General features: G+C 37.9%; 1 pseudogene; it reads right to left on the reverse strand.

The window, feature by feature from the left end:
• Positions 1-10,760: 10,760 nt before the first annotated feature.
• LOC143958035 (olfactory receptor 5B12-like) lies at positions 10,761-14,022 on the reverse strand (annotated as a pseudogene).
• Positions 14,023-14,396: the final 374 nt, after the last annotated feature.

Consider the following 14,396-nt stretch of genomic DNA (forward strand, 5'->3'; position numbering starts at 1 on the left):
TTTAAGCTTAGTTGGTTTTTGACTTGCCTTACACTTTAGCAGTAGAGGCCCAAACTTTGGTTAAATTGATCAATGGTTGATTTTACAGGGATTAATTACTAACATTTCGTAAATAGAATAGGCTTACAAAGTTGTCTTTAGTTATCTTATTTATTTTGTTATCTTAGTTGGGTTTTGACTTGCCTTACATTTTAAGTAACAGAAGCCTACAAAAGGCAAATGTATCCGGTATTTTCTTTGTAAATTGGAGCAGAAATGTAGGAGTTTAATGGATATAAAGCGCAGTCATTGCTGATACCTCCAGAGGTCCGTGTTATGTGAACCTTTTTTGGCTCAGAGGTCTTGGAGGGGCTGCCGTGTGGAACCCCCCTGAGAACCTCTTTAGGGGGTAAAGGCTCAAGCTTTGGTCCAAGTGGTCAATTGTTGGTTTTGCAGAGATTAATTACTAACATCTCTTACAAAACATTTTATTAAAAAAAGAATACTAAACGTCTTTGAAAATACAAAAATAATTTTTACTTTCAGTGAACCCAATTTCAATTTTATTTTAGCTAGAATAATAAATTGATCTTCTGAAGGCCTCTTTAAAATGTGTTATTAATCAGACAACAGAAAACAGCAAGGGTTCAATGAAGACAAAAACAGTTTCTCCATAACATATTGGTGGAGGAGGAAATCAAACACATTCAGTAAATTTGAATTTTTAGAAAAAGAAGTAAGTATTGGCTTCCTTGTTTCACTCATCACAAGTTTCCATTAAAGGGGTTGTAAAGGTTAGTTTTTTATTTTCTAAATAGGTTCCTTTAAGCTAGTGCATTGTTGGTTCACTTACCTTTTCCTTCGATTTCCCTTCTAAATGCTTTTTTCTTTGTTTTCTTTGTCTGAATTTCTCACTTCCTGTTCCTCCTCAGTAAGCTGTTCTGGCTGACTAAACACGGCTCGGATGATGGTGTGAAGTTTACTGAGGAGAAACAGGAAGTGACAAATTCAGACAAAGAAAAAAAACATTTAGAAGGGAAATCGAAGGAAAAGGTAAGCGAACCAACAATGCACTAGCTTAAAGGAACCTATTTAGAAAATAAAAGACAACGCTTTACAACCCCTTTAAATTAAAAATACTAGGCGAAGGAATGTGTGTGTGGAGGAGCCAAGGAACCAAGATTTCCCATGTCTACCTTTCCAAATGTTAGGCCAAACTATCATTGAATGTACGGAAATTGGTGTCATTCCACAAGTTTGCACAATTTTAAAGCATGACATGTTAGGTATCTATTTACTCAAGCATCATCTTTCATATTTTACAAAAAATTGGGGTATATATTGTGTTTTTTTTTTTTTACAATTCTTTAAAATGTATATTATTCAAAATAATCACATTTTGAAAAATGACTGTGCAAATACCGTGTGACATAAAAAAAAATGCAACAGTCGCTTTTTCTAGGGCCTTTGCTAAAAAAAAAAAAAAAAAAATATATATATATATATATATATATATATATATATATATATATATATATATATATATATATATATATATATATTATATAAATATATATATATGTGTGTGTGTGTGTGTGTTTAGGAGTTCTAGAAAAAAATACAGATATTTACTTGTAAACAAAGAGTGTCAGAGAAAAATGACAGTATATCTATACATATATGGACCCTCTCAATTAATAAATAGTTTGGTTGGTTTTCTTTATTTGATTTGTTTGTAAAAAAATTCTGCATTGGTTGAGATGGATATAAACCCTCTTCAGTCTAAATTCTAGCTTTCTAGAGATCTATAGTTCTATATGTTGTGAATAAAGTACAGTATATAAGATTGATTTTAGGTAGATACTTTCCTTTTTGTGTGTATTTGATAATTATTCTTGTTCTGATGGTCTGTGTCCCGGTTAACCTCCCAACAATTTTGTATGTTTGAAATCTGTTTATTATAATTTTACTAATGTGGGGAGGAGTTAGATCCTCTGTAAGAGTTTCATTCCTGTCTGTGTCTTGCTGGGGACGCTAATGCCGCGTGCACACGATCGGAATTATGGTCGGAAAAAGGTCTGATGGTTTACCGACGGAATTCTGCTCAACTTGTCTTGCCTGCACACGGTCACACCAAATTCCGACCGCCAAGAACACAGTGACGTACAACCCATACAACGGGACTAGAAAAAGGAAGATCAATAGCCAGTAGCCAATAGCTTCCATCTCGTAGTTGAATCTGAGCAATGCGTGAGTTTTTGCACGTCGGAATTGCATACACACGATCAGAATTTCCGATAAGTTTTTCCGTCAGGGAAAATTGAGAACGTGCTCTCAGATTTTTGCTGGCAGGAATTCGGCCAGCTAAATTTCGATGGAGCGTACACACACAGTCGCAATTTCCGATGAAAAACTCTCATCGGTCTTTTGCTGGCCGAAATTCCAAATTGTGTGTACGCGGCATAAGAAGAAATATCTTCAGAAGCAAATTAAACAACAATGAGCACACAGAAAGGAAAATTCGTAATGGAAGGTGAAAAATAGTTGGCTGGAGTTCCAATAATTTTTGTGATGCGATGCTACCCACCACCCATTGGCTATACTAATGAGTCAATTGGAGTTCCTTTAATGCCTCACATTTTTTAAACCAATAGGGCAATTGGAATTTTCTAAAGAAGATGAAAAATTGTCCTATCCAGCTGGTATAAATACCTGCATCTGTCTTTATCCACTTACAGACCGGACCATTTTGCTGGTCAAAGACCAGACCACTTTTTGCGATTCGGGAACTGCGTTGCTTTAACTGAAAATTGCGCGGTCATGCGACGTGGCTCCCAAACCAAATTGACGTCCTTTTTTTCCCCCACAAATAGAGCTTTCTTTTGGTGGTATTTGATCACCTCTGCTGTTTTTATTTTTTGCTCTATAAACAAAAATAAAGAAAAAAAAAATGCATTATTTTTTTACTTTTTGTTATAATAAATATCCCCCAAAAATATATATAAAAAAAAAATTTTTCCCTCAGTTTAGGCCGATACGTATTCTTATACTATTTTTGTAAAAAAAAATCGCAATCACATGGAGCAGAGATCAGCATCGCTAGTTGCTAGGCAGAATGGAGAAATGCTGTTTACAACGGCATTTCTTCATTCGGCCGTCCCGTGAGACGATCGCGGGTATGCCCGCGGTGATCGAGTACGCGGGTCCCGCGACCGGACTTACGAGGGTCCCGACCAGCATGGGAGCACGCCGGCGGCAAATTTAAAGGGACGTACAGTTAAGCCCATTTGCCTGCCTGTGCCATTCTGCCGACATACATTGGCGTGCGCTGGTCGGGAACTGGTTAAGTTAGCTCCAGAGATAGCAGTTCGTTTCTGGCCACCGTGGAGCAAAATCTGCTTTTGGTAGAGATACAGGGAGCCAGGAAGACAGCTCCTGTCACCGGGGGGGGGGGGCGATTCCCTGGCATCTTCACGGCTCCCTGTATCTCTGCTCACCACAGATTCTGCTCCACAACGATCACAGCCCTGGAGCGGACTCTTTACACTACACAAGCCTGTTACCCTGGAAAGATCGCGAGTGCATTATTTATATTTTGCATGTTTTTTGCTTAACCACTTCGGCTCTCACACTTGTTTACCGATTATGGACCACAGCATTTTTCTAACTTCTGCTATGAGCCTGTTTATTCTGCGATAATTTTGTCGTTGCTTAACCACATCAGGATTTACCCCCTTCCTGACCAGGCCATTTTTCACGATACGTCACTGCATCGCTTTAACTAAAACAATATTTTTTACTTTATGCTATAATAAATATCAAAAAATATTTTTTTTTAAAACAAATTTCATCATCAGTTTAGGCCAATAGGTATTCTTGTACATATTTTTGGTAAAAAAAAAAAAAAAAAAAGCAGTAAGCGTATATTGATTGGTTTGCACAAAAGTTATACTGTCTACACAATAGGGAATAGATTTATGGCATTTTTTTTTATTCCAAAAGTATTTTGGAATTTATTAATTTATTTATTAAGATTTTCACAAAGCATATATTGACATGCAGAAAGAAAGGGGGGGGGGGAGGGGGATACAAGGATGTCTCTCATACATTTTAATTTGTTAACGTGAAAGCCAAACGTTTGTGATATATCTGAAGACATATTTGTATATTGATCGTGAAAGAACAGGAAAGAACAGTTAAAAAAAGGAGAGCAACAGTATTTGGGACTTTAAATGAGGTATACGTAGGAGCCGTTCAAAACCCCTCCTCCATCCCGGGTTCAATATATCTAATAAAAAGGGGAGCAACAGAGCGGGACTTTAAATGAGGCACACGGAAGCTAGAAAATCCAATTAGATAAAAAACTGATTTTAATAGATTCAAATAGTCATGTATTGCACCTATTATTACACATAATCATAAATTAATATTATAGAATTTCATCAAAATGTACATTCCAACAAGGACTTGATAGTACATACATAGGAATCTTCACATTGAATAAATACCAGTTATCTATAGATATGTGGCACTCTAAAGTATCACCTAAGAATAAACAAAAACAAAAATAGGGATAAATCAAAATGGAACGTTCATTCTTTGTTATAAGATGTGTGCACAGCATGGAAGTTGACAACTCTACGCGTTTCGTGACTTTTATATCACTCATCAGGAGCAAAACCATGATGGTAACCTATAAATAGAGAGAACAGCCATGTTTGGAAATGTCTAAGGAAAGGGGAGGACAAATATACAATGTGGAGAGACCCACATGCACACTTGATCCATAAACTTGCATATATACCTGCACAGAGATGGTGCGGAACACCGGTAATCAGGCCAGCCAAAGATGCCACAGTCCGGGGGCAAGAAAGAACAGTGTTAACACTCAGAAATAATAGACATAGATTGGAGGGTGTTGCTCCTCCCTCTCCTGACACCCCATGCAGGATCAGACTGTGTCGGGGAGGGGGGGGGGTCCACACTCCACTATCGTTGCAAATTACTTAACAATAAACGATTAGTATTGATTACACTTTTCACCACCTTTCCCTCATTGTATCAGTAATGGTGGGCTGGACGTGTTGATATAGGGGATTTCGTGTTAGGGATGGGCGATCTGATTCTGTAGAGATTTAAGGAGTAGTGTCCAGTGGTCATTAGGTGTTGAGTCCACCATTCTTAGTAACAAGCTTTTACTACACGTGTGGGGATTCCATATAGGTTCCTCCAGGGTTATTGTGTTCTGCCACATTCCACATGTGTTAACTTAAGTGTGGGTGTCTGTAACAAAATGTCCCATACTCCGCTTGAGTGCTTTCGTCATATACCGCTTCCTCCCAGTCTGAATATAGGTATCAGATATTCCAACCACTCCTAACAACAAACAAGGCAATACTCGTTTGGTTGCTGAACGTTGACTGTTTATTGAAAACACAGGTAATACTCTGGACATTCCCCCTACCTCTGCATTCTGGGTGGGGTAGACTGTCCAATCAGCATTAAGAGCTGTTGGAGGAATTCGCCCCCACCAAATCTCACAGCTAATCTACATACACATCCCGTAATATCCAAGGCAGACAGACACAATAGAACATTGGAATACAGCCACACCCCAAACGACCCAGCAAATAGTACACAACAAAATGAGACAATATACAATATATATGTAACAAAACGTCCCACACTCCGCTTGAGTGCTTTGGTCATATATTGCTTCCTCCCAGTCTGAATATAGATATCACATATTCCAAACGCTCCCAAAAAAATAAGGCAATACTCATTTGGTTGCTGAACATGGACTGTTTATTAGAACAAAAATACAGTCTTATATGCAGTTGAAGATGAGGTTCCCCCCTCCTGCTCATTTTACTCTAACAATACACCTGTAACCAGAAACCTAATTAGCATGAGCTAGTTATCCAGTTATATGATATATGACCTTTCAGGGTAGACTTGCCGTCTCCTCACTCAACTTACAATACACATAAATATAAACACATCCCCCAATAGTTTGCTAGGAGACAAAGGTGTGTTAATGAGCACAATAAACTATTGGTTGAAAGACTTGGGCTTTCCAGATCTCATTAATCTGCATTCCTTTTACATACATCTGTCCACTGAGTCCCAAGCAGGCAGAGACCATCGTGGCCACCTTAATAATGTTCTTTTGCATTACATATCAGAATATCTTCCTAAATGCTTGTAGCTCCCTGAAATGCCAGGGCCCATAGTCGGAAGCAAGGGGCTAGCATTCAGTCCCCTCCAAAAGCCTCTGTCCCAGGTGAGTTTCTCACAGTGTCATTGGTTATTGATAGTGGGGTTAGGTTGAGGGGAATATTCTATCATAATTTAGCTTAGGTGTGCACATATGTCTGGGGTGTGTAGTCAAGAGTTTGTACAGTATATAGTGTGGTAGATATCGTGAGAAGGAGTAAGGGAAGGGACAGAACAGATAGGAAACAAACAGAAACTGCAGGAAAATGTGTATCTGAGCCATTTGGTTATTGCGAGTGGGTATGTGAGGGCAAGTAAGGGGTGGAGGTTGTCCCACTGCTTCCCACTCCTTCTACTTCTGTAAAAGGGTTACCACTAGGGGGCGATCAAGGGATTAAATGTGTTCCCTAGGTGTGTTTCTAACTGTGAGGGGATAGGACTGACTCGAGGAGGAGCCAGATTGTTGTTCCTACTTAGTAGGAACAGGCGATCGGTCTCTGCTCCCCTTTCAGAACTGGGGTTTGTGTGTTTACACACACAAATCCCCGTTGTGGCTCTCGTGCCCGCGATCGCGGGTGGCCAGCGGTGATCGTGCCCAAAGGAGCCGCCATGCGGGTACAGTGATTCGCCCAGCAGTGCCATTCTGCCGACGTATATCAGCGTGAGCCAGTCAGCAAGCAGTTAAAGCGGGAGTCCGCCTTTTTAAAAAAAAAAAAAAGCCAGCAGCTACAAATACTGCAGCTGCTGACTTTTAAAATAATGACACTTACCCGCCCAGCGCGCCCGGGATGTCGGCACCTGAAGCCGATCTCTCGATCGTCTCTCGGGTGCTGCCGCCGCCATCTTGGGTATGGGAATCAGGAAGTGGAGCCTTTCGGCTTCACTTCCCGGTTCCCTACTGAGCATGCGCGAGTTGTGCTGCGCAATAAGGATGGTGCCCACTGTCTCTGGGATCCGCGTGTTTCCCAGCAGGCAGCGGGGGGCCTTCGGAAAGGGGCGTAGATTCTGCGGAAAGGGGCGTACCTTCTGCAGAATCTACGCCGGAAGTGGGTGCAGATACCTGTACTGTACAGGTACCTGCAACCCCCTCCCCCCTGAAAGGTGCCAATTGTGGCGCCGGAGGGGGGGAGGGTTCCAATGAGCGGAAGTTCCACTTTAGGGTGGACCTCCGCTTTAAGATAGCAACATAATACAAGGACAAATAAGGCTTTCTTTTTGTGAATATTGTCCGGCAACAATATTTTTTTTTTCAATCCTTAAACAATTAAACGTAATAAAACTAAACAAAGGGCATTTTTTTTCTTTTTTTGAGCAGTGTTTAAACATAAACACTGTGTTACTGCACATAAAGCATGTGCTTTGTTTAGTAATTTGTCCTAAATTATGATTTGGGTACAAAAGCATTGCAAAGTTATTTACAAAATAAGAAAAAAAAATGTTTTTTTAAATTTTGCAATTTTTTCAGTGTGATGCATTTATATATATATATATGTAAAAATATTGTATGTACAAATATTTAATACACAAAGCAAACAAAAACTGAAAAAAAAAAACTATTAGTTAAAAAAAATAGAAAAAAAAATTACCAGGAAAATTACAATTGAATGGAAAAGGAGAATACAGAGTTAAATAGTGCTGATTAGAGTAAACTAAGGGGTTAATAAGGGGTTCAACAAAGGGGCATTTAATTAGAATGTATTTTTTACTTCGGGTTGCTTTAACTTTCATCATTTGCAGATCGAATTTAATTTCTTTGATCTGTAGATGAAAAACACAGAAAGTTTCAAATGATGCAATGGGGTTTATTTACGAAAGGAAAATACACTTCGCACTGCAAGTGCACTTGGAAGTGCAGTCGCTCGAAATCTGAGGGGAAGATCTCAAATGAGTTGAAGCTCTGCTGATTTTATCATCCAATCATGTGCAAGCTAAAATGCTGTTTTTTTTAATTTTCCTCACATGTCCCCCTCGGATCTACAGTGACTTCCAAGTGCACTTGCAGCGCAAAGTGGATTTTCCTTTAGTAAATAACCCCCAATGCTTCAATGTAACTTTCTGAGCAACGTTGTTGATAAACATTACCAGACTGCTTTTTTTTTTTTTTTTACAGCTGGAGCCATCTCCGTGTACTCAGCAATGCAGCTGTGATTAATCAAAGCTGAATTGCTGTGTACAGGGACAGGGGAGATCCTGACTGCAATGCAGAGGGACTGGGAATACTAAACATGTTTTTTGGGCGTGTCTAGTATGCCCAGAGTCTGCAACTGGTTAATAGACATATACAATTCGTTTAGTTATGCATTTGTTTTTTTAAACAAATTTTTGTCAAATTCTTTAATTCGAAAACATCCAAATTAACAAAAACCCGTTTAACAAATATGAAATTCGAAATTCTGAAAACCCCAAAATTCTTAAATCTGAAATAATAACTAACTAATAATGACTTAACTATTACTAACTATTAAATTACAGGTATTGGAATTTCCTTTCAAATTTGGCTACTAGTGAACGTATCAAATACGAATTTATCCAAAGTTACGAATTATCTGAAATAATGAATACCGTATCTAAACGTAACAGAATGATAATAATAAATAACAATAATAATAATAAGAAAGATTTTCCCATCATTTCTTGTCTCACATGACAACAGGAGTTTAAGTTTAAGTTAAAAATTCTTTATAAGATGTACTTGCTGTTATTTGTTTAAACTTAGTGAACATAGCACAGGTTATTACCTAGAATGATTTTTCTTCCTATAATAATAATAAAAAACATTTTTAATATTATTATTATTTATTATTAATTTGTTCCATTCTATTTGTTTAGATGCAGCATTTGTTATTTTGGATAATTCGTAACTTCGGATAAATTCATATTTGTTATGTTCACTAACAGCCAAATTTGAAAGGAAATTCCAATACCTATAATTTAATAGTTAGTTATTATTAATTAGTTAGTTATTATTTCAAATTTTCTGATTTTCTTTCTTACTTTCAGTTTTTCAAATTTTCAAATTTACGGATTTTCAAATTTGCTAATTTTTTAATTTACAAATTTACGAATTGTGATCATAACGAATGACCTGAAAACTAAAACTAAAAAGAAAAAGAATGAAATGATAACTAACACATTTTTCGGCAGTGCATATAATAAACAGTGCTACACCATTGGCGTTTGTAGCGCCTCTTCCTCCTCATCCCTTTTGTATATTAATACGTACACATTCTTGTAGTTATTTTATTTTATTGACAAATTAAAAAGGAAGAAAAATCATTCTAGGTAATAACCTGCGCTATGTTCACTAAGTTTAAATAAATAACAACAAGTGCATCTTATAATGAATTTTCAACTTAAATTAAATTCAAATTAAATTTAATTTATGTTATAAATAAAGTGTTGTCATGTGAGACAAGAAATGATGGAAAAATCTTTCTAGTGGGTGTAATTCACTAGAGCAATTCTCAAATTATACAACACATTTTGTCCAGTTTAAATGACTCTTTTAATATATTTACTTCTATTTTTAATAAATATGTTTGCAAACAATTTACATTTTTCTGTTGACAAGTACAATTTATATTTGAATTGACTAAATATTTAACAAAAATTTAATTTGTATTTTTCAACTGAAAATAGTGCTATAATTAGAATTTAATAAAATAATTCTGGAGGAAAAAAAAAAGGTCAGAATTCAAAAGGTCAATTGAATTATTCCTAGACAAAAATAAAACACATATTTTCCACCTCCCAGTGGTCACCGGGATGAAACCAACCATCTCAATTTTGGTGGAGGTTCCCATAGAAAATGTATAAAATTAATAGGCAGGCAAAATAGTCACAAAGTTATTGTGAGGTTAACCACTTCAGCCCCCGGACCATTTTGCTGGCCAAAGACCAGACCACTTTTTGCGATTTCGGCACTGCGTCGCTTTAACTGACAATTGCGCGGTCGTGCGGCGTGACTCCCAAACAAAATTGACGTCCTTTCTTCCCCACAAAAAGAGATTTCTTTTGGTGGTATTTGATCACCTCTACAGTTTTTATTTTTTGCGCCATAAACAACACTCTTATGCCGCGTACACACGGTCGAACTGTTTGACGTACTTAGTCCGTTGAAACACATTTCAGCGGACAATCCGCTCGTGTGTGGGCTTCAGCGGACTTTTTCCGCGTGCAGTCCGGAGTACTAAGAATTTCGGTTTTTCCAAAAATCGGTCCGTCGTACTTTGGTTTCAGCGGACAATACGGTCGTCAGTATGCTAGTTAGACGGACTAAGAATGGCGCATGCCCAGAAAGGATTTACACGGCGGAAGGGTGCTTTGCTGTGTCTTGGACTTCCTACCCTGTTTCCCCTAAAATAAGACCTAGCGTGATTGTCGGTGTTGGCTGCAATATAAGTCCTACCACCCAAATAAGCCCTACTCTGTTTCCTCAAAAATAAGCCCTACCCTGAAAAGAAGACCTGCAAGGACTTTAACTAGGGTTTATTTGGGGGGTAGGGCTTTTATTGCAGCTATCACCGACAATCACACTAGGTCTTATTTTAGGGGAAACAGGGTATTTCTAGTCCCATCGTACGTGCTGTACACGTCATCGCGCAAGCTTTCGACGGACTGTTTGTGTATCCGTGTGTGGTCAAGTCCGTTCAGTGGAAACTACGATGGATTGTCCGTCGGATTGTATCACGGACTAAGTACGCCATACAATCCGCTCGTGTGTACGCGGCATTAGTCATAAAAGGGTTAAATACAACTGCAAGTTATTGTTAGCATCTGTTGCCTTATGCAGAGTTTATGTGTAATCTTCATTAGCAACCGTAAATATTTTGTGTATATATATATATATATTTAAATAAGTAACAAGGCTTAGTGGTATGAAATTATTTATTTTTTTATGGTTCCTCTATATTCATATGTAGACATCTATTGGAACAAGGTTTTCAAGTACTGTGAGAAATTCATTGATTTACCAGCATCTTCTTCTGAAGTGCAGGAATGTTAGGACGGGCCGAACATGTGCGTGTGCCACAGGGAATGCTCTGTTATTTACCAGGCTTAAATCTATATTGTGAGAAAGAACAACGCCTAAATTAAATGCCTTATCGCAGACTACATGGGCCAAAGTAATTATCTAGACCAGGCCTTTTGAAGGACCTTCGTTAAATCCACTTCCAGGCACACTCTCCTTAGATATGCAGAAAAATGGCCATCTGTCCAGGAACGGACAATTTTAACAGAAGCACAGAAAGATATTAGAAGCGGAGAAAGATATTAGAAGGTAGTGCCCTGGTCTCAGCGTGGTCCCTGCACAAAAAAATGTCACAGCTATTTTTTTTTTATTATACCCCTAAAAAAAAGTTTTGGGATTTGGTTATAGAGTGGACGCTAAATGTCCAAGGTGTCATGAAACTGGGGATTTTGATACATATGATGTGGAAGTGCCCAAAATGATTTAGGTACTGGACAGGAATAGTGGAAGTTATTAACAATACTTTTGGGACCATGCTTAAACCGGGGGAGGAGATGTGCTTGTTGGGAAAAATAGAAGACAGGAAGATTTCGGAAAAAGTTAAAATAGCAGCGATAAGGGGCCTATTTCAGGCACGAAAGTTAATAGCCCAGAACTGGCAATCGGTAAGATCCCCCCACGTGTGAAGAATGGATAAAGGTGATGGATGATACTATATGGAGGGGAAAAAGTGGTATACACTAGAAGAAGGAACTTTGGTGTTTTTTTAAAGTTGTGGACACCATGGTTGGAAAAAATGGGTTGTCCACCATAAAGGGTATCAATGGGTACATGGCAAGAGAGAATTAAACACTGAGGGGATGTTATAAGGAAGGGAGAATAGATTAGAAGGGTGACAAAGTAATCTATGTGAGGGAAAGTAGGATAATGGAAAATGATTTACTGCTTACTAATTCTACAAAAATTAAGGCACAGCAAAAAGGTGGTTGAAAGATAAGGCACTAGGAGGGAATGGGGGGATAGGAGGGGTTTAAAGGGTTTAAAGAATAATGTATGTAGGGAGCTATTAATCATGACACTGAAGGAATGAACAATTGGCCCAGGATATGACCTTGCATAAATAATGCCCCATTCCGGGAGAAGGTTATGACCTGGAATAATTCATTTTCTCCCCAATAGATGAGGTGCTGAGGGGCTGATTTATGCTAAATCTAGGGGATGGGGAAAGTGTCCAATCCTGGATGAGATATGCCCGGATGTAGAAGAGGGGTAGATAGTTTCGCCAATCAGGATGGCCCCATGCAAGTCTATGAGAGATAGGTGTATATCAGGTTAAGTCTGGGGAGATAGAAAAGAGGAGAAGAACCAACCCCTACAGAGGTCCCTCATACTAAATCATTGGAAAATATCAGGACATCTCCTAGCACTTATATGTATACATGTTTGTTCTATGCGTTGTCCGTCTTGCTGTTTGTATATTAAAATGGTTGTAAACCCTTTATAACCACTTTAAACATACCTGTATTATTATTATTATTATAATACAGCATTTATATAGCGCCGACAGTTTACGCAGCACTTTACAATGTTAGGGCAGACATTACAATACAATACAATTCAAGACAGGGAGGATCAGAGGGCCCTGCTCGTTAGAGCTTACAATCTAGGAGAGTTCCCCTTCATATCTCCTAAACCTGCACGTTTTAGGAGATATTTCCATATTTCCCTGTATTAGGCATTACTAAAAATCCTAACCAAACAGAAACACAAAAGTGTCAATGGTCACATATTTTTTTTTTTTTCAGACTGATGCCTGGATTAACCTTAAGTGATAAAAAAGCCTTATAAGTGCCTCCATAAGGTCCTTGTTCCTCAGGCTGTAGATCAGAGGATTCAGCAATGGGTTAATGAGGGCAGATGTGACTGAAAACAGTTTGTTTAAATTGAACATATTGCTGGAGGAGGGAACAAAGTAAATAAAAATGATGGAGCCAAAAAAGATGAAGACCACGGTGAGGTGTGATGTGCAGGTGGAGAAGGCTTTCATCTTTCCGGTCTTGCTACGGATTCTGAGGATGGTCCTGAAAATAAAGACATAGGGAATAAAGGTCAAAAGAAAGGCTCCCAATCCAAGACCTCCGCCTGCTACAAATACGACCATAATGTTTATGAAGGGGTCAGTGCATGTAATTTGAAATAAGTGTGGAAGGTCACAAAAGAAGCTGTGGATGGAAGCTGCTCTGCAGAAGGACAACCTGAGCAAAAATAAAATATAAACCAGAAAGAGAGACCATCCTGCAACCCAAGACAGAGAGGCCATACAAGAGCAGACCTTCAAAGACATAATTAGTTTGTAATGTAGGGGGTAGCAGATGGCAATGTATCAGTCGTAGGACATGACTGAGAGCAAGAAAATTTCCGAGCAAGCAAAGCAGAGGTAGAAAAAAGTTTGGGCTATACAGGCAGGAATAGATATTAATCGGCTTTTTGTGACCAAATCAAAGAGCATCCTTGGTGCCGTCACTGATGAATAGGACATGTCCAGAAATGCCAAGTTGGCAAGAAAAAAATACATTGGGTTGTGCAGATTGTAGTCAGTAAAGACCAATAAAAAAATAAGAACATTAGTGATCAGAGTCATCAGATAGATGAGAAGGAAGATCACAAAAAGTACATTCATGGTCTGTGGATTGTCTGATAGACCCACAAGAGTAAAAGACGTAATTTCTGTCATATTCCTCATATTATTATTATTTTTTCATCTGTATAAATGTATTTTAATTGAACAGGAATACAATTATCTTTCTGGGGAATTATTCAAAAGAAAACAGATACGGTCTGCCTGCAGATTATACAAAAAGACATTTGTACCAGCTAGAGTTTCATTCTTATATAAGATGTCGGCAGTCCTGAGGGGCCGTCTTCTGTATTGTAGGAACACAAAGCTAAAAGTCTCATTAAAGGTCTCTTAAGATATAATTTATAACACCTTTGTGACTTGAGAGTCATTTCAATATAATTTGGTACAATTATAAACTAAATAAAATCCACTGAAATTGGTTTAATCTTTTTTTACACTGTTTTAAGTTTAATATTTCTTTATTAAGTATTTTGAATCATATATACAAAACTTTGTGTCTAAAGAGGACATTATAAAGACAGATGAGTTATTTTCAAATACAAGAGACTGAACTGAAGAAAAGAGTAAAACAAAGAAAACAAAAAAAAC

Source organism: Lithobates pipiens, unplaced genomic scaffold (assembly GCF_037356315.1).
Source record: "Lithobates pipiens isolate NorthernLeopardFrog02 unplaced genomic scaffold, aLitPip1_a1.2 Scaffold_56, whole genome shotgun sequence".
NCBI classification, from domain to species: domain Eukaryota; kingdom Metazoa; phylum Chordata; class Amphibia; order Anura; family Ranidae; genus Lithobates; species Lithobates pipiens.